This window comes from Anser brachyrhynchus, assembly GCF_964034855.1.
Source record: "Anser brachyrhynchus genome assembly, chromosome: 4".
NCBI classification, from domain to species: Eukaryota; Metazoa; Chordata; class Aves; order Anseriformes; family Anatidae; genus Anser; species Anser brachyrhynchus.
In genome coordinates, this window is record NC_137698.1 from 67,241,145 (window position 1) to 67,260,503 (window position 19,359).

General features: G+C 41.5%; 1 protein-coding gene and 1 long non-coding RNA gene across 6 annotated transcripts in view; both read left to right on the plus strand.

Annotated features, from left to right (window-relative positions):
* LOC308195121 overlaps positions 1 to 13,057 on the plus strand; it is a 53,506-nt gene extending 40,449 nt beyond the window's left edge. The window contains exon 3 of the long non-coding RNA XR_013951278.1: positions 12,206 to 13,057. This is a non-coding gene — a long non-coding RNA (uncharacterized lncRNA). The remainder of the gene's footprint in view (positions 1 to 12,205) is intronic.
* Positions 1 to 19,359, plus strand: part of SORCS2 (sortilin related VPS10 domain containing receptor 2) — a 553,956-nt gene that overhangs the window by 51,159 nt on the left and 483,438 nt on the right. The gene's annotated exons all lie outside the window — the stretch shown is intronic.

The window sequence follows — 19,359 nt, forward strand, 5'->3', positions numbered from 1 at the left end:
CAAATCCTCTCTGGGCCTTGGAAGATAGGGAGTTTCATTTTCAAAGGCATTGAATAGTGATCCCATGACATCAGACGCTTAGTACTTTCAATGATTTATAGACAGAGATTTAGAAATCCAATTTAGTTTCCAACAAGGTATGAAACTCAAGATGTTTGTTAAGCTTTATTTAAAAAAAGAATACCAATATGTATTCCCATCAAGATCTTTATTTCTTTGCATTTACAAGCATAAGACTGGAAAGTTCCTTTTCCCACTTGTGATGATTTTTATTGAAGCTTCACCTAGAAGAAGTTTTCCCCAAAACGTAGCTTGTGTTTGGAGTTAAGCAGAAGGCTTCGTCAAATTTCTTTTGACAAGGATTTTCATATTTGGCACCCAGCCATTGAAAATACACAGTCCTTGCTGCTTCTCTCAAAGCTGCATTGTTCCTCGCGAGGAGAGCTATCTTGCAGGATCATGGAAAATGAGGGGATTGTAGAGACAGCTTGGTTAAAGGCTTTGTGAATTTAAGATAAGGCTTTGAAATATTTCTGAAATTAAAAAGAAGCACTCATGCTGACGAGATGTGTTTGTGCAGACTCTTGCTGTGCATGTCTTCATAGTTATGGACCTCATGCTAGACAGATAGGGCTGTACCAGATCGGTACGGGAACAATAGTCCACTGTCAAACTTGCTTGAACAGAAATGTCCAGTGTCTGGCGTTATTAATTAGAACTAGGAGGTTTCTTTTAACAGTTCTGGGACTTTGAGGAAGAATGGTAATCTTAAAAATAGCTTAGACCTAACTAACCCATATAAAGAATTTTGTAGCTCAGCGTCTACATCTTGAACTGTCCTAGGGTTAACAGAAAACAGGTCTCAGAAATTATTAGGACGTGTTCCTTATGGATAGCTGCTTTCTCCTTTTGCTTGCAACTCTTAACAGCTGCTCCATGTAAAAGTCAATTCAGTAATCCAGTCTGCAGGTCCTAAGGTGTAGCAACCGTGCCAATTACGCTTTGACGATAGACTTCTAAAGTGTGTGCTATGGCTTCAATACAGTGCATAACTTAAAATATGCTTTTTCTGAGTTTTCTGAGGCTCAGGCGATCTGGGCTGAGCTAGAGCGGAGATCGTAAATCAAGGCAGCAGCTCCCTCTGAGCAGCCCAAGCAAGTGGGTCTCAGCGTGGCAGCCAGTGTGGTGATGGAAATGTTGCACCTATTCCTCCGTGTAGTGCAGCTCTAGATACCTCAAAAGGTCGCTTTCAGACCAGACAGTGGATTAGGATTAGTGTAAGGGGGACAGAGCAGATGGTTAAAGCAAATTAGCTGCTCTGTATTTCAGGGAACGGGAAAGGTTTTGGATTAATTTGTGCTGCCTTTGTTGCTTTTATCGTGCACATTTACAAAATTGCTGTGGATGTGTGGACACCAACAATGAAAATTGTGGTTTGTACAGACAAGGCATCTAGCTTGCACGTATATCTGAGAAGTGGAAGATATTTAACCCATTAAAGAGATGAAAACATAATGGTAGGAATAAACCCTTATAGATATGGCGTTATTGTATTTGGTCTTCTGCCAGACACAGCCCTTGGAGTTACGGTATTTTGCTGTCTTTATTACCGAGATGTGGCCGGCGCGACAGTCGGTCAGGGTTGGAAGTTACTTAAATCAGAATGCAATATTGCCTGCTGAGACTTGCAGTCTGACGGGACTTCATCGAGCAGATGAAGATGGATGGCTCTGAAAGTGGATCTCCAGCCTTGCTGAGCCACACGCGAGTGCAAGGGGTCTGGGCAGAGGATTTACGCTCTGGTTCGGCTGTCCTGCTTCAGCTTGGCCCCAGGGCTGCTACCGCCATCCCGGCGGGCTCTCTTTTGGCCAAAACCTTGCTGCCTCGCCCTTAAAGAATTTAAGATAAAACAATGCGTGTTCTAGTCTGAAGACAAAAATATGTTTCTAGCTGTCAGTGTTATTTGCGTAGCAAGCCTTTTCTGCTATAAGTTAGCTTCAGATTCATGTGGCAATTGAAAAAGGTCAGCCTCTTGCAAAGTAACCGACAACAAGGCGCTCAGTCGCTCAGCCAGCCCTCTTTCTCCGAAGTGTAATCCGTCAATCATTTCCCAGCTCCTCTCTTTGCTGTCATGAGATGATAGCAAATTAATTGTAGGTCTGTACATCAAACGTTTAAGCGCGCGTGTGTACTTCTCTGCAAAAACAGGTTTCAAATGGCTTGGTAATAACAATTCTAGTGAACACCCTCCTTCACCCATAACACTTTGTGACTTCATAAAGTCATGAACAAGAATGAAACATGGGTTTAAAATCTAACAATTGTTAGCGGAGAAGGTTGGCTACAAAAACTGCAGAACCCCAAACTGTCCACGCTGACCTCTTCATGCCTGTGTTTCTCTACCAAGCCCTTCTTATCGAAGGGAAGAAAGTCTCCGTGGAACTGATGCACTCAGTGACGAGCAGGGCATCCAGAGCAAGTCAAAATGCTGTTTCTTGCTATTTCTGAACAGCCAGCATTGTTCTGTGACGCTGTGTATCTTGGTATAGCTCTTGGCTGCCTGCTGCAGGTGCTGTTGGATTGACCTGCAGAGCCCCATAAATGTGCAGGGTTGTAGTTTCCCAGCAAAGCGAGCCTTAAAAATCCCGTTCTTTATGGCTTAAACTGATTCGAAGACCAGCACCTTTAGTAGAACTTTCTGTAAATCTGGTTCTGTAAAGAAAAGTATCTAGGTCAGAAGCTAGAGTTGGTGTCACCTGCTTTTTTTTTTTTTTAGCTGTAGTATGTTTGGAAAGTCTTTGATAAAGTTGGATTGCCATAAGGTATCCAGTTGATTTGTGAAGCACTCGCTGAATTTAACCTGTCAAACTTGACTGCAGGTTAACTGAGGCTTGGCAGCCGGTGGTTGCTCTTCATTTTAGACTGACATGAATATTTTGAGAAAAAAGCAAAGAAAAAAAACCTGCGTTCTCTTTCTCCTAGTCGCATGCCTTTGGAGCTCTTCTCACTTGTTTTACTTGCTTCCTTACACTGCAAAGCAGAGCCTGTCTGTCATTCAGTAGCGCAGGGCACCTGGCCGCCTGGCCTCATCCTGCTGCTATCGAGGGCAGCGGCTGCGGTGCTGACGAGGCTGTGGCTGCTGGGGCACCGCCTGCCTTCTGCTGCGCCACTGCGTCCTGCAGAGCTGGAGCCTCTGGTAGCAAGGGTGGGAGCCCAAGGGGCACGGTCGGAAGTGAGGTTACCCTCATGGAGCATAACCCTCTTGGGGTTATGCAGAAACAAGACTCAAAATGCACCCTGGTTAGAACAGAAAACCTGCCCCCCCTAAGAGAGGCACTGTGAGTGGAAGGACTAATTCTCGTTCTCATTCATTGAAATGCTTTTTCCCTGACTTCAAAAAAAAAAAAAAAAAGCTTTTAAAGGGTGTGTAAGCAATTAAAAATTCAGGTAGAGACCTTGTGAAACTTTAAAGAAGAACCTGTTCTTAGCCTGCAGTTACTACAAGTACCTAAATGCCTTTAAAATCTTCCCTGTGGCTTCTCTACTCTAGATTTTCCTTCGGTGAAATAAAAAAATAACCATAATTAATTCTCTAATGCAAAAATGTATGGCAGTTGGACAATGTCCTGAGGACAAAAAGTATTTTCCATCCTGAATCCAAGAAGCATGAAATTCTTGTAATGCCTTCAGAAGACCGATACGAACTCCGTCGGTCTGATATGGTGGAGGTGGCAACGAACAAGTGGTGTTCCCACAGCCGCCAAAGAAACAACGTCCCCTGAACTGTCAGAACTCCGGGGTCCTTCTTGGCAGAAAGCAGACTGACAGCATTTGTAGGTTAAATGAAACGAATTAGCAAACAAGTAATTATATTTGCATGTAACCTTGTTAAGATAATATCCTGTCCATCTTAAACCTGTCACATTAGACATATTTAATCTTTGTGACGCATGGAACAGTATATTATGTTTGACAGCTCCTAAAGGAAGAAGGACGAGGGGCTGTAATTGGAATGCTGGCATTGGATAATAATGATGAGCACTTCTCATCTTCAAAGCATTTTCAGCCTCGCTAGCTAATCCACACGTCCGCTGAGTGGGGAAGGTAAGTTTTATCCCTCTTTTACTGCTGGGGTAACTGAGAGGGAAGAACAATCTCTGGATTAGAACTAGAAGTGCCTAGATGCAAATATTGCTGTGTGAAAACAAAATTAATGTAATTTGCTCATTCTAAACAAAGTAACTGTATGGTTTAGAGTCAGATTACATACATCTCATCAATCATCCCCGTATCTGACCCTTCAAATATGAAGTCAGTCTCATGTATTACCGATGTAACAAGCGTCCTCTAGTAATCGCCTTACTGTTGTGTTCGATAATCTTTGAAAGTAAAATGTGAAGAGTTTCTGAGTGTTCGCACTCAGAAGATCTGATCCTGAAAGCCTTCAGGGTGCAGATTGTGTTTTGCAGTGAGTGGAACTTCAGATTCAGACAGCTGGGGGAGTATCAGCCGGTGCACAGGCAAAACTCTTACTGGAGTGTGCAGCTTCTTGGACAGTTTTACTTGCTGGGCTGGCATACTTTTGAGTTTACATACAATTTGAGTTTAGTGGTAATTAAAATAATAAAACTAAATCAGTTGCTGAAATGGACACCTTCCTCTCCCCTTCTTACCCTCTCCCCCCCTCATTTTATTAAAATGTTTTTTTTTTGGGCACTAGACAGACTAAAGGTGGTTTAAAATAACATTTTCATTTGATTTTAAGTGTGTAAAATTATTAAGTTGGAAAATGATTTAAAAAATCAGCTTACGTCTTACTGTACTTTTTACTGGAATTTCTTTAACACTGGTGGGTCAACTATTACACAGTGCTTGTCCCTTTGTATGATTCTGTTGTCCTAAGGCTGGTAAGTTGCAAATATACATTAAAGATTTTCACAAAAAGTCTGTTTTTCACGAATAAATAAATACTAGATTATTTTCTCCTCATCTTAAATTTGGGAAAGCTTCCCCATTGTCACCAAATTTTAATGCACAGAGGCATAAATTGAGCTATTCTGTAATCCCCCAGTAGAACCCAGAACATTTTGCAGCTGGTGAGCAGACAGAGAAATGCACTGACTGGTGACATTTATAATTACTCTCTGGAGAACGTTTCATATATGCAAGAAAAATCAACATTTAAAAACCTTAATAATAAAAAAGAAATATTCCCTTCTCCTTTTCACTGATTGTCTGCTTCCTTCACTTATTTTTACCGTTCAGACTGCCCAGTAATTTTGAGGGGAGACATCCCTTTTGTTTTTGTTCCCTTTTTTTGGGGGGTGGAAATTCCTACATGCATTTGTTAGTTCCCCAATAAAAGAAAACATTTTCACTTTGTCTTTACCTGACTTCTATTGGCTGAAATGACAATGCCATTAAAAATCAATGTGCAGAAAGCCAGATCATTACCAATGTTCTCCGTTGAACAGTTCATATAGACAGTATGCTCAGGAAAACAGCCTGGGTAAACTGAATCGTGATTGATTTCAGGTACATCTGATGGAGCATAATTGTCTACCCATTCCTTTCTTTCCATTCTCTTCTCTGCATGCTGCTTCTTTTGGGATCAAATAATCAGCAGCAATAATCACAAGCTGCAAGAATAAAAAAAAAAAGAAAATACCTATAAATGATCCCCCCTCAGCTTTGGTTTCAAAACTGTAACTTTATATTTCATACTGGTGAATTCTGATATCCCACTATAATACCAGCAGAATCTTTGGGAAAGCCCTGACTGCGCTTGATACTAACTTAATAAAAATATACACTTTAGTTCATATTGATTGTTTTGCTGTTAATGGCATTGAAACTGAATTCTCATGTGTCTCAACATCATCGCCAATATCTTCTTCCACTTAACATCTTTTAAAATGTGGCAAGAGAATCAATACTGTGAGATATTAGGATTCAAATGGTTCTGGGTTTTTTAATTGACGTTTATGGCACTCAAAATGGAGACCCTCTGCAGATCAGAAATACGACTCTAAATGGCCTTTTGGGAGACAGATATCAGCCCCCATTCCACAATTAATGCTCTTACTTTATATAAATTCAGACTACTTAATTGTTATTAATAAACTTAATTGAATAGGGATTCCAATTAAAAGAAATCCAGATTTAGTTCGTATTCCTTATCTTATAAATTTACATCAGAACAAACTCCGCTGCAAACTATTAACTATATGAGAAGAAATTGTTCTTCTGTGAGTATCTGCCACAGGCCATAAATCTGTTTTATAAAATTATTCACTGCTTAAAGTATTATTCTAAAAAATTACTTAATAAATTAGTATTTTTGGGTCTCAGGCATGAACTTGTATCTTAATACTGCCTAAGCAAATGGTTTGAAATGTATAATAATGCTTGTCTTACCTATGTCTAGCTATGACATGCCTGTGAATTGCTCTTATTGCATTGAAAGTAATTGTTGTCATGAATGAGGACATTTTTTTGGTTTATTATGTGCTCCATGCTCTTAACTATTTTTATACCATTGATGATGTCATCAGAGCACTGTGATTTTGGGTGACTGTTGGCTCTGACATGATGGGTTACTTTTGGGTTTTGTTTAGTTACAAATTCAGCTCTCATATATTTGTCAACTCATCCTGGCACCTGTAACTTCTCAGTGTTTCAAGTATCAAAAGTACTGGTGAATACTTCTTTTTTTCTGCAAACCCGTAAACTCAGTTTGAAATGTTAGAATTAAGCTCTGTGTCATTCATTGACTGTCATCAGAAAAAAATAATCCACTTGTTCAGATGATGCTTTTAGTGACTTCACCCACTGAAGGTAGCGGGACTATGCAGTGAGAACAAGGCTATGAGGGATGAAAACAGTAATATTTCATTTTCTTCAGATACGTCTGCAAGGAGCAGATGCCATGGAAAGAGTGTGTCACTTTATGTAGAAGCTCTTCAGAACAGAACAATACTCTTGCATATCTAAAAAGTCATGTCTGCTGTCATTTATATAGGAAGATCATTGTACAGTTTAGCTATTCAAACTCTTTCTCCTTTTCCTCTCAAGTTTAGGTGTACTAAATTCTTTCCTTCTTTCCCTTCTACTTTTCACACAGTTAATCATCAGCTACATTTTCCTTCTCTTTCCTTCATCCCAACCCTCATAGATTTACCTTTCTTTTTCATTTCACTGTAGGCAAGTCATCCCAGACCTGGTCATTTTTTTTGTTACCCCCTGCGAACACTCTCCAATTTATCTACACTTTTCAAATAATGATATGCATTGAAGTGTTGGTTTGCCAACTGCATCTGTGCTAATATGGCCAAGAAAAGTGATTTAAATGTTTTCAGTTGTGTTAATATGTTAATACAGGTAAATATGATTAACAGTATATTCGCAAATACATTTCTGTATTTCATGGACTTTCAAATATGCTTTTCCTATTTCAGCTTTGTCTTCAAGGGAGTGCTATTTACTTCTGCCATTCTAGATGAATTTATGGTTGAGAAGGCCCTATCTTACATCCTCTAAATCATTAGAAATTTTGCTATTGTCTCGAATGGAATAAGATAGCACCAAAGGCATGATTTCTGTGTCAGGCACTACATAGAAATGTGTGTCGCTCAATCATTTTTAATGAACAGCAAAGTGGATATAAGATGAACTGTCAATCACTTCTTAGGAAGTGTTGTTGACAAAAATACTATGTTTTTTTTTTTTCAATAGTAGTATCACTTTAAAATGAGAGTTACCTGAGGCAGATGATTCTTTTTTTTTTCCTGTTAGTTTTACTGAAACAACTGATTTGAATGAGGTGATTGGGAGAGTCAGATAAAGATGTACAGTGTCGACATCAAGACCTTTTCAGATAGTTAAGTTTTATGGGAAACAACCATGAATTAGCTTCTGATGAGAATTATATTGCATTAATTTATTACTTTTTTTTAAATACAAATTGATACTGTGATATTGTGGTCTTCTAATTGTCTTAAAATGTGTTTTCATTAATTAAGCAAGATAGTGTGAGATATAACTTATCCCTGATTTAAAATAAAAGAAAACATTTGAGTCTGATGTGTGGACCTGAGACAACTGTCTGCATACTCCTGCTATTCCGTCTGTTCTTGTGTATTAGGGAAGTTTACATGTTTGGTACAGTCCAAAAAACTGTAAAGCAAAGAAAAACTGTGGAATTTGACTCTGAATCCAAGATAAAATGCCAGATGAAATTCTATCCCTATACTTAAATCCATACTTGTACTTGTGGCCTATTTTTTCTTATATTTTTATTATTGCTAACATGTTACTACAAATAAGTCTCCTGAGATTTACTCCCCTCCCTCCCCCCACCTTTTTTTTTTGACATAGGAGAAGAGGAGGCTTTGAGGTGTGGTTCTCAAGATTTTGAGCCATGATAAATCCCTTTTAGTTACTTATTCATAATCAAATATCCAGTTAAATTCCCGGGAGAAAGACTCTGACAATGCAGCATCAGCTGTTACATTTACATTATGTGACTAACTCACAGGTCTGTTCCAATTGCGCATTAAGGCACAGGAGGACGTATTTGTGATTTCATCTGCTTCCAAGCACAAAATTACATGTTGTTCCTCATTAATAATGTTCTTTTAAAGACAGTGCAGGGATAAAGAGAAAGTCTGGCCAACCTCACATAATGATACCCTGGAGCATTAGAGACGCTGCAAGCTTCTGATCTTGGTGTGAAAATAGTGAGCAAATGGAAAATGTCTGTGTACCAAAAAGGCAGTGAGGCCTTCCTGAAAGCTCTCATGCACGCTCCCTCTTTGTTTTGGTAGATTTGGGGCTATCCCACTGTGTTTTAATGACAACCTATCATACTTTAGTTTCCAATTACACTACTCTTCAAGCCATTGTAGATCTCCAGGCTGTTTTTAGAGGTGATAGCTTCACCTATCACCTCTAAACACAGATATCAACACAGAATATCAATCACAGTAGTTGTTTGTTGCTGCAAATACAGAATCTGTGCTGTTCATAGAAATTCCTTTCTACCTGATGTCTAAGAAACTTGAGGGAGTGAGACTCAATTTTCTACAGGTTTTCTGTGCCACCATAGGCAAGTTTTTTAGGGTCATAAGAGAACTTGGGTCCTAGTACTTTTTGTGCTGTTTATTTTCCTCTCCTCTCTCCTTTAATATTTTTTTTTTGTTGTTATTGTAAAATACCTAAATAGTCCCTTACATTTGCGCTAAAAGTGTTGGAGAATATATATATTCCAGTGTTATTAATGACCTGGTGGTTAGAGGACCTTCTACGAAATCAAGAGATGTAGGTTTGACTATAGGACCAGTATTTACAGGATAAATGTTTTCTCTTTTGTATTACACAGAATTGTGAATAATTAAGAGAAATGAATCACGTGAAAAAATTTGAGAATAATGAATGTAAGTGCATAACTGAATTCAGAATTATCAACTCTGCCAGGAAGCCTTGCATTTTCCTTGCTGCTTTCAGATATTTGAATTTACTGAATGAAACTTGCTCTGTACAACTATTGGTGAAAACAGGAAGAGAATCTGGTTTGAATCTGAGCCTTTGCCATTGATATGAAGTGCTCTCCTTAGAGTCCTTGGGAAAATTCTTTGGGGAAATCTACTAATTGATAGAGCCAAAAAGAAACCATAGAGGGGTCATAATGACAGCAGTAATGCTAGAAGCAAACAGAAAAACATTATTGGAAGGTAGTGCAGGAAGAGTCAGATGCTTAGGCAACCTGTCAGAAGAGTTGTTCTCTTGCTGCCATGCGAGTCGTACGTACTAGACTAAAGGGCTAAAAGCGATGGATCTGCGATGAAGACACAAAAGCATAAATCTGGCAGAGCCATCATAGTTGATATTTCTAAATTTGGATGTGAAGGCAATGTCATAGCAGTGTAAGGTGGGAGGAGGCTCGGTATGCGTGGCAACCGGACACTGTGCTGCTTTGCAGTGACAGAGCAGAGATGTCTCTGGGAAACATTCCTGTTACCCCGCTGCCAGGCTGTGCCTAGAGCCAGTCTTTGTCAATCGAAGCGGGGTCGTCAGACTGTAGGTTAATTCCCAGCTGCAGTCGAGGAGCAGCTGGGAGCAGCTTTCCCCAGTTCGCAGGTGTGTTTGTGCACCTGAGCCTCCTGGGCTTGTCACCACAAATAGTGCGGAGCTGTCAGAGGGGGAACTAGTAGGACGACAGATCTTTGTAGAGGAAATCTGTGTGCTTTTTATGCTTGGAGAACTACTGCTATGAAAACCGCCTTCAAAAAAAAGACATCCCTACTACAAAGCTACAATTGTCACCTCTTTTAAAAGCTCCAGTCATAACTCCCAGATTTCCTCTTCAGTTGCCTTTGAGGTGCTTTGACATTTTCCCTTTCAGTGCCAAGGTTGTTTTCTTGCTGTACACTGCTTGTAGGCGATTTAGTCTCAATAAGGGGCCTGTGGCTGAAAAAGATCCAATAATGAGAGATATTCTGTTCTTGTTACTGCAGTTGACATCTGTGGGGAGGGAATTATTGCACAGGTAGCTGTGGGTGTGAACTGAAAAAAATGGGGAGGTGATGAACAAGTCGAAAATGCTGTGAATGTGAATGGAGAAACTGGATTGTTGAATATTTCTTGTCCTGCAGCATAAAATAATTATTGATGAAAGTTTTAGTCTGCGGAAATTCTGTTTTGAACTTGGTGTACATGAGCTTTTCTGTTCGGCATGCAGATTTAAATGATGAGGAGAATTGCAGCCTCTTTTAGGACGCAGCCATTGATGGTGACGGCATTAACCTGGAATTTGTTTGTTTCCTGCGAGTTTGGCAGGACAGGCTAGGAAAGCACTGAACATCGTTTACAATTCTCATGATGAAGAGGACTCATCTTCTGCACTGTGCTTTGGATTCCTCAGACTGCACAGAATAGATTATCTGGTGCTTTTTTCAGGAAGAAGTTACAATAATTGTATTGATTGTCTTTCATTTGACTCTTGACTGAGAGGAATAAAAAGCTTCAGGATTATTGATTTAGTTCTGCAGTCAAGTATTTTACTTTTGTTTTTACTTCCCTTAGGACCTAATCCCAAGGCCATTTAGGCAGTTTTGTAAGGCCTTAATGCAGTAGAGATAATGCAGTGCTGCTCGTCAGGAGCCTGAATCTGCAGAGAGCCTGTGTGTCTATCTCCCTGCTGTCATCTGGGAATAATCCTGAAATGAATTAAGAGAAAGTTTAAACAAATGGATGTTTATTCTGCCTTCTGAGAACTATTCTGCATCAGAGATAGTGTACCCAGCAGGACCAAGGAAGTGACTGTCCCCTTGTATGTAGCACTGGTGAAACCGCACCTCAAATACTATGTTCAGTGTTGGGCCTCTCACTATACGAAAGATAACAAGTTAGTTAAGCATGTGCAGAAAAGAGCAATGAAGCTACTGAAGGGACTAGAAAACAAGACTCATGAGGAGTGACTGAGGGAACTGGGGTTGTTTAGTCTGGAGAAAAGGACTCTGAGGGGAGACCTTATTCTCTACAGCTACCTGAAAGGAGGCTGCAGTGAGGGTGGTATTGGTTTCTTTTCTCAGGTGATAAATGATATAGGACATGAGGAAACAGTCTCTAGTTGCTCTGGAGAGGTTTAGATTGGACATGAAGAATTTCTTCATGGAGAAGGGTGGTCAAGCATTGGAACGGGCTGCCCAGGGAGGTGGTGGAGTCCCCATCCCTGGAGGCATTTCAGAAGTGTGGATGTGGCACTAAGGGACATGGCTTAGTGATGGAACTTGGTAGGTCAGCTTGATGGTTGGACCTGATGATCTTGAAGGTCTTTTCCAACCTAAATGATTCTAGGATTTTATGATTCTGTTCTTTTCTCGTACTCACCCAAATGACTTCTAGGTAGATCTTGCTGTATCTATCCCTGTCAGTGACCAGGACCTTGGGAGAAGTGAGGCCATTCTCAGCTTAAACTTGAACCAAAGGGATAGAAACTTAGGGCTAAAGATTTTCTGAAGTGCCAAGCATATCCTGATCCTCTTGCTACTGAAATGTATCTGTCGTAGTAGAAATGATCGGTGTGCTGTGCTTTGGAACACCCGTGAGTAGGAGTAAGGCAATGTGTTCATAGTCAGCACTTACACTGTAGCATTTAGATTTGATGGTCTTCTCCTCACACCCTGTTCTTCTTCCCCACGTACAGCGGAGCTGCAATAATACAGATCCAAACACTTCTGTAGGAAGGCCTGTTGAACTACCATGCTAACTGCAGAGGGGATGCCCACCCAGCTCAGTGACTGGAATTGAGAATCCTTTTCTTCAGCCTCTCTGTGCTTCAGACAATGGGAAAAATAGTCTCCATTAAATGTGCTGGATTTTATGTTTAATACTGACTTCACCAATTCCTTTACTTAATAAATAAATGAATAAGCCTCAAATATAAACAAAGGTCAGGTGGGGTCAGGTAGGCAGAAACGTTTAGACACAAATACAGGAAAGCAAACTTACTACAAGGTAGACACAGAAATATGCCATTAAATACAAGCGACATTTATTTTATGGATTAGGGTCTGTTGTCTGTAAAGACCTTGTGGTTCAAAGACCCCAAATGGGATCAACAAAACTTCTCTCTCCAGCAGTGTGGGCACAATACTAGCGTGTATAGGAAGAAAGGAGCAGGACACATGAATTGATTGTTTTTATAACACAATTACAAATCCCAGTTCCTTTGTTTTCTGTACCATTGTGAAAATCACACGATGCTGCAATAATGTATGTTCATCTTAGAGTTCATGGCCACATTTCCTCCATCACTTTCAGATATTTTCTATACCCCTCCATCACCTTGTTTTCTTGATGTTGCTGGTAAGGCATATTAAAAATTAGGAAATTCTTTGGAACAAATAGACATGTGCGTTTAAAATTATTTTACTATATTAAATTCAGTTTTCCCTCCCCTTTAAAATAGTGATTTATACACGGCAGGGTAGGAAGAATTTTAGGAAGGCAATTAAATGCACGAAAGTCCAGGTCAAGTTTGTTCTCTTAGACAAAGTTTTTTCTGTTAGGATGGTTAATCATACAATATCCTGAGTTGGAAGGGACCCACGAGGATCATCGAGTCCGACTCCTGGCTCTGCACAAGACCACCCAAAAATCAGAACACGTGGCCAAGAGCGTTGTCCAAACTTGAACTCTAGCAGGCTCTGTGCCACGTCACTGCCCTGTGGAGCCTGTCCCAGTGCCCGACCACCCTCTGGGTGCAGAACCTTTCCCTAACACCCAGCCTGACCCTCCCCTGTCCCAGCTCCATGCCGTTCCCTCGGGTCCTGTCGCTGTCCCCAGAGAGTAGAGCTCAGCGCCTGCCCCTCCGCTCCCCTCGTGAGGGAGCTGCAGGCCGCCATGAGGCCTCCCCTCGGCCTGCTCTGCTCTGGGCTGAGCAAACCAAGGGACCTCAGCCACTCATAGTATGTCTTCCTCTCTAGACCCCTCACCTTTTTTGTAGCCCTCCTTTGGACACTCTCCAATAGGTTTATGTCCTTCTTATGCAGCGGTGCCCCAAACTGCACACAGCACTTGAGGTGAGGCCGCACCAGCGCAGAGCAGAGCGGGACAATCCCTCCCCTCTGCTGGCAGTGCTGGGCCTGATGCCTCCCCGGGTTCAGCCAGCTCTCCTGGCTGCCGGGGCGCACTGCTGGCTCATGTTCAACTTGCTGTCAACCAAACCCTTCAGATCCCTTTCTGTGGGGCTGTCCTCCAGCCTCTCATCCCCCGGTCTGTACATGCAGCCAGGGTTACCGTCACAGGTGCAGAATCTGGCACTTGCTCTTGTTAAGCTTCATGCAGTTGGTAGCTAATATAAGCCTGGTGCTCTAGTGATGGTTTTGACCTACCAGATGACCTTGACAAAGCTTTTCTGTTGCTTATTGTCCTCATTTGTAAGATACAGATAAGGAGGCAGAGATCCATTGCACAATACTGTGACATCGCTTGATGAAAAATGCCGTGACATTTCCACGTATTTGTTATCGTCCAAGAAGTGCATTTATTAGCGTACTGTTTCCTTGAGCGCATTAAGCACTTCTCTAACCTCTTCCTTTTCTTTTCCAAAAATGTATGTGTTTAGCTAACATCGAGGAACCTACTCCCACTTCATAAAGATCAGGGGATAACGCTATCTCTATTTTACAGATGTAGCAACTGAGAATCTGTACTAAGATCCTTCTTGAAGGTTATACATCTTGCTCAGTGGTCAGGTTCCCGTCTCCCAGCAGCTTTCATCACTAGACAACTTTGCTACCCTTTTTAACAGAGAGGCTGATGAAAAAGCCATCTGCTGCTGTGGCTGCCAGGGAGTCACATGCTGCCCTCAGGTTAGGCTGATCCACTTTCTCTCCCATTTATGTGCGTTAGTAACACTGCTTTACCAAGGTTGACTTAGCTTTTTCTTTTTTTTCCCCTCTCCCTCCCAGCAGTATGGCGACTGGACAATTCAAGGTGGACTGCATGGATTCAGTGTGTAACCTCTTCATAGGTACATGCAGAAAGGGAGAGTAAGCGTAGGTTTAGGAAAGCATTGCTCTGCTACTTGTTTCTTCTCTGAAGCTTGCAACATGAATGAGAAAGGAAACTGCTTTTAGTGAAGAATGCGCACACCCAAGACACGGGCAGAATACTGAGGTTTCTATAAAACTGTTCATCATGGCTCTGTGGGGAGTTTCCAAACGTATTAGCATTTTTAGGTCCTCTTATCAGCTCTTCAAAGATAAAGTGGTGCAAGATGAACACTTCTCCCTTAGTGTGCCAGGTTTTACATACACCGTGCACCCAAAATAGGTAGGGAAGTCTAAAAGGGGATTTGCAAGCATTTTAAAAACACGGTGAATGATTTTTCCTACAGTTTTTAATTATGATTTGTCAGATGGCTTCTCATAGGAACATAATCGCAAAGCAGATAATCACTGATGGTTTTCTTAACGAGAAAAGAAGAGAAGGCAGTCTGGGTAGGGTTTATGCAAGGTGCTGCTTGTGGGGGCTCTGTGTCTCTGTCGCGTTTCTCTCTCAGCTCACTGTCGTCATGGAAGCTCGGAGCCAACTGGGAGACCCTGCTCTGCACGGGACTGGATTACTGACCCTAATGCATGGAAAATTGAATGTATTAAGCAGCAGCTGCATTTTCAACCCTAAGGACTTCACAAGGAATTTGAAACAAAAGGCCAGAGCCCTCTGAGGAGATTTTCATCGCGGGGGGGAGTCTCATTTTTAAAAAAACAAATTAGCATCACCATAGAGAAGCAACTTCCACTGACCAAAAATTAGATTACAAAATGAAAGATTTTTCGTTCTTCTTGATGCTGCTTTCCATCTCTCTCTTTTTTTTTTTTTTCTCCAGTCAGAGGAGTGCTCTTGTCTTAGATATAGCTGAGGTGAGCTAAGCTCTGACCTCAATGCAGTCGATTGCACTCACATTGGAAGTGGGAAAACCAGAGACATCTGAATGTCATGCCAGTCTGTGGGTGAAAGATAAAAGAGTCTCATTCTTTTATAGAGGGTTAACAACAGCGGTCTCTTGATTTATATGTATATAAATTCTGTAAAGAAGAAACCTACAGGAGTTAATCTAGCAGGGACAGATAAGTTTTTTTTTTTTTTCTTCCTGATGTCAAATAAGGTATTTCGCAGACTTCTAATAAAAGATAGTCAAAATTCCAAAAAGATCAGCGAAAGAAGCCTCATGTGCTATAAAAACCTGGCTTGCATGTACACGCATGTGGAAAACGTGCATGCCGTGTCCCTCAGCTGACACCCAGGAGCTACAGGGAGAAGGGCTAAAAGGTTTGTGTTTAGAAATGTGATGTCTGGAATTACGAGAGGTGAGAGCACGGACCACCTCTGTGTCTCTGCTGAACTCTGGTTTGCTGCCTCATCCCGCAGATGTGTCCCAGCAGCTGGGTGTTGATGAGTTTCAGGGTGAGGTTAGTAAGAGATGTGTGCCTGGGCAGGAGGGAGGCAGGGCACAGGGCGAGCTCGGTAGGCTCGGTGTGCCACTGGAGCCGGGATGCTGCAGAACCGCTTGCTAACTGTGCCCCTGGGGCAGTCACAGAATAGCTGCGTGCTCCAGCTCCTGACAGGGAAGTCTGGGGGGACTGGATGCTGAATTAATGCACAGTGAGTTTCACCCACCTTTCCCTACAATGGATCCTGTCTTCTGAGTTCAGCATATGTCTTTTGAACTCCCCATTTAAGCCTCGTAGCAAACAGTTTTATAAGCTAACAAGCTTATATTGATGAGTGTTTTCTCCTTAAGCCTGGCTATCCAAATGTAATAATACACTGCAGATTTTTCCCTCAAGGGTGCCTGCGTAACCTGTCACTTTGGAGGATATGCACTACGACTGAAACAACACTTCATTATAAAGAATAAGCAGATTTTAGCGATAGCTGTTGTCGTATGAGATTTTGCAAGTGAAGCATGCATTTTTGATGCAAGCAAACCAAGAGCAGACCCAACAATACTGCCATTGCTTTTTGGCTTTGTACATAGAAAGATACATATTTTTTGCCTGCAAAACACTTTGTAATTATTAAATAACCAATCCTCACAAAATGCATACTGAAAGCCAAAGCTGTCCTGAGGTCTCTCTTTGCCCATGAGATTATTTCTTAATTTCTCTCATCCTAAATTGATTAAGAAATAATTTCATGCAGTGCTCCACGTTGATTTGTTTGTGATGGTAAAGTACCATAAGAATTTGTAGTACAAGAATGAAATAGGTAACTACTTATTTTAAAAGATTAGATGTTACAGCATCCTTCAAAGTATGTGCCTCTGTATAATTAACAATATTGACAGAGCAGTTTCACTGTGTACAGCTCTATGGCTTTGGACTCTCTGTACACAGAACATAGCAGGGATCTTTCATTGTAAAGGTGGTGGCAAAATAACCTTTTTCTGCTGTCCACCGAGCACTTAAAGGTCACTCTTGTCGGGAACAGCAACTTTATTTTTGCAGCACAAGCGGGGTGTTTTGTCCTGGTTTATGCATTTTACTCTAAGGTGTGAGCTGTGGTGCTTGTGATGTGACTTCACACCGTTTCAAATGGGTGAACGCTGCATGACATACACCACAGGAAAGAGAGGTTCAGGCAGAGAGGAACAAAACAACTTGGCATGATTTTGTTCAACAAAGATGCTGAATCACTGTCTGTCCTGAAGAAATCTCCGGCAACATAGTAAAATTAAAAGACAGTAACTTTTCAGCTATTTTTTTTTGTGTCTCCTAACTTAGGCATACATTTCTGCTGAAAATGGGGAAAGCTGAAAGACTGCGTAGAGTTAGGTGACAGTGGTAAATCATGACAGGAGGGAGAACAAAAGAGCTTTTCTCCAGTGCCAAAGCTATATGGAAACAAGGGGAAATAAATAAATAATGAACACCCCACATCCCCAAGCAGTGAGGGGAGCGCTGTGATTACCATGGCAGAGAAGCAGAGATGCTGGCATTACCGTATGTGAGTCAGGAGAAGACAGTGATGACAAATGGACACGCAACAGCCCGCCAGCCATTTGCAGCTGATTAGAAGTGCCACAGACAAGCAGCTGTCACGCCAATGAAATATTAGGGAATTGAAATGAACTTACAGCTGGTTGGGGTACCACCCCTCGTGCTTCACTTTTATCACTGCTACTCCAGGCTCCTGCTTTTTACCTAGTCAGTGAGTCCCTATCTCCCCGCATGCATCCCATTTAATTAGCTTCGCTTCAAATCAAAACGGGCCTCTGCTTCTGCAAGCCTGTGTTTTATAAGGTGGTGAGGTATGGAGCAGGCTCAAAGGGTTCTCCCCAAGCACAGCTGACAATGGCTTGGTTATCAATGGTACAACTGAGATCTTGAACAGCTGCAAAAGTTAGGAGATCAGGTCCTTTCAAAAAATTCTCATCTCTCTGTTTTCTGCTCTTCACTTGTCTCACTCTTTCTCTGCTCTTTTTCCTCTAGTCCTTTATAGAAAACTTGTTAGCATTTTGTTCAGCTACTGGCTAGCAGAATAAGGTTGCAAGTAAGGGAGCTACTTCTCCTGAAGTAGCAATATACTTAAATTATATACCTGGATGGTTAAAATGCTGCACCTTAGTATAACGCATGTAAAATATATTTGCAGGTTATTTGGCTCCAGCCATGGTGTGAAAGGTAATTCTAGTTGACTGCTGGGAAATAGGAAATGTAGCCTCTCATTTTCTGCTTTCAGTGCTGAGCTATTCATGGAATCCACAACTTTTTTTTTTAGGTCTCTATTATTTTCCATTATTCTCTAGATTTAGCTGCTTCTAAATCCACAGCAATACTCTCTGGATTTAAAATATTGCCTCCAGGAGCAGAAAGTCCGTTTTCCTTTAGGATGGATGTTTTGCTCTTGAGTCTATTAATTATGGCCTTTTCTTTCAACGGGAATAATTGTGTTATTAATAGTCTTTTCATGAACAGAAGAAAGGCCTCTTTGGAAGGAGAATGCTCTTGCTTCACAAAAGGTTTCTGATAGCCTTAAGGTGGATTTATCTGGTGGAGCCTTGGCTAACCTTCATATTAAACAGACAGAAGCAGTTTAGGGAATTTGGGGATGTGAAGCAAATTAGAAAATAAATTAAAAGCATTATAGCTCAATAGTATAAATTAATGCAGCTGCCGTAAGCTTCATCCTGAGAGAGTTGTCAGTATCTGCAAAGCTCCTGCTATGGGGGAGAAAATTAATGTGTACTTCAACATTTGTGTTTTGCCCCACAAGAAGCCATTTGAAAGAGTCCCCTGTAGCTTTGATGGCTCTCCTTATCTTAAATCCTTCCACACCACTGCCCTGGGCGTTCCCTGGGGACTGCAGAGCGCAAGAGCTAAAACCCATCCCGGGCAAAGCACACGGTGAGCAAAAGCTGTGCAAAGCAGATGCCGATGACAACAGCGATGTCCAGACTTCCCTCTGCAGCTGCTTCTCGGTGCTACTGGCTGTGTGCATTACAGCAGGCTTTGTCCAGCAATTTCTCCGTCTTGCAGATGGGGATGGTTTGGATCGGAGAGAGGCATCAGCTGAGCCTGTGCCTGCAGAACAAAAGTCTTTTCTGTTCTGCTAGGGGTTTTGTTAGTGTTGGCGGGAGAAGAGCACTAACCTCCCTCCGCCTCCAGTATCCCAGCCCTGCTGTGGTGCGGTTCCCTCTGCTGCAGCTATTTGTCTGCTCTTGTCAACTAAGATTTTAGCATTGTCTCTCCCCTCCCTGACACCAAGAGATCAGAGAAGGCAGTGGCATGTCTCTTTTTGCTTATGGAACAAGGAGAGGAGTGGTGCTCATCCTAAACAGACACGTAAGGC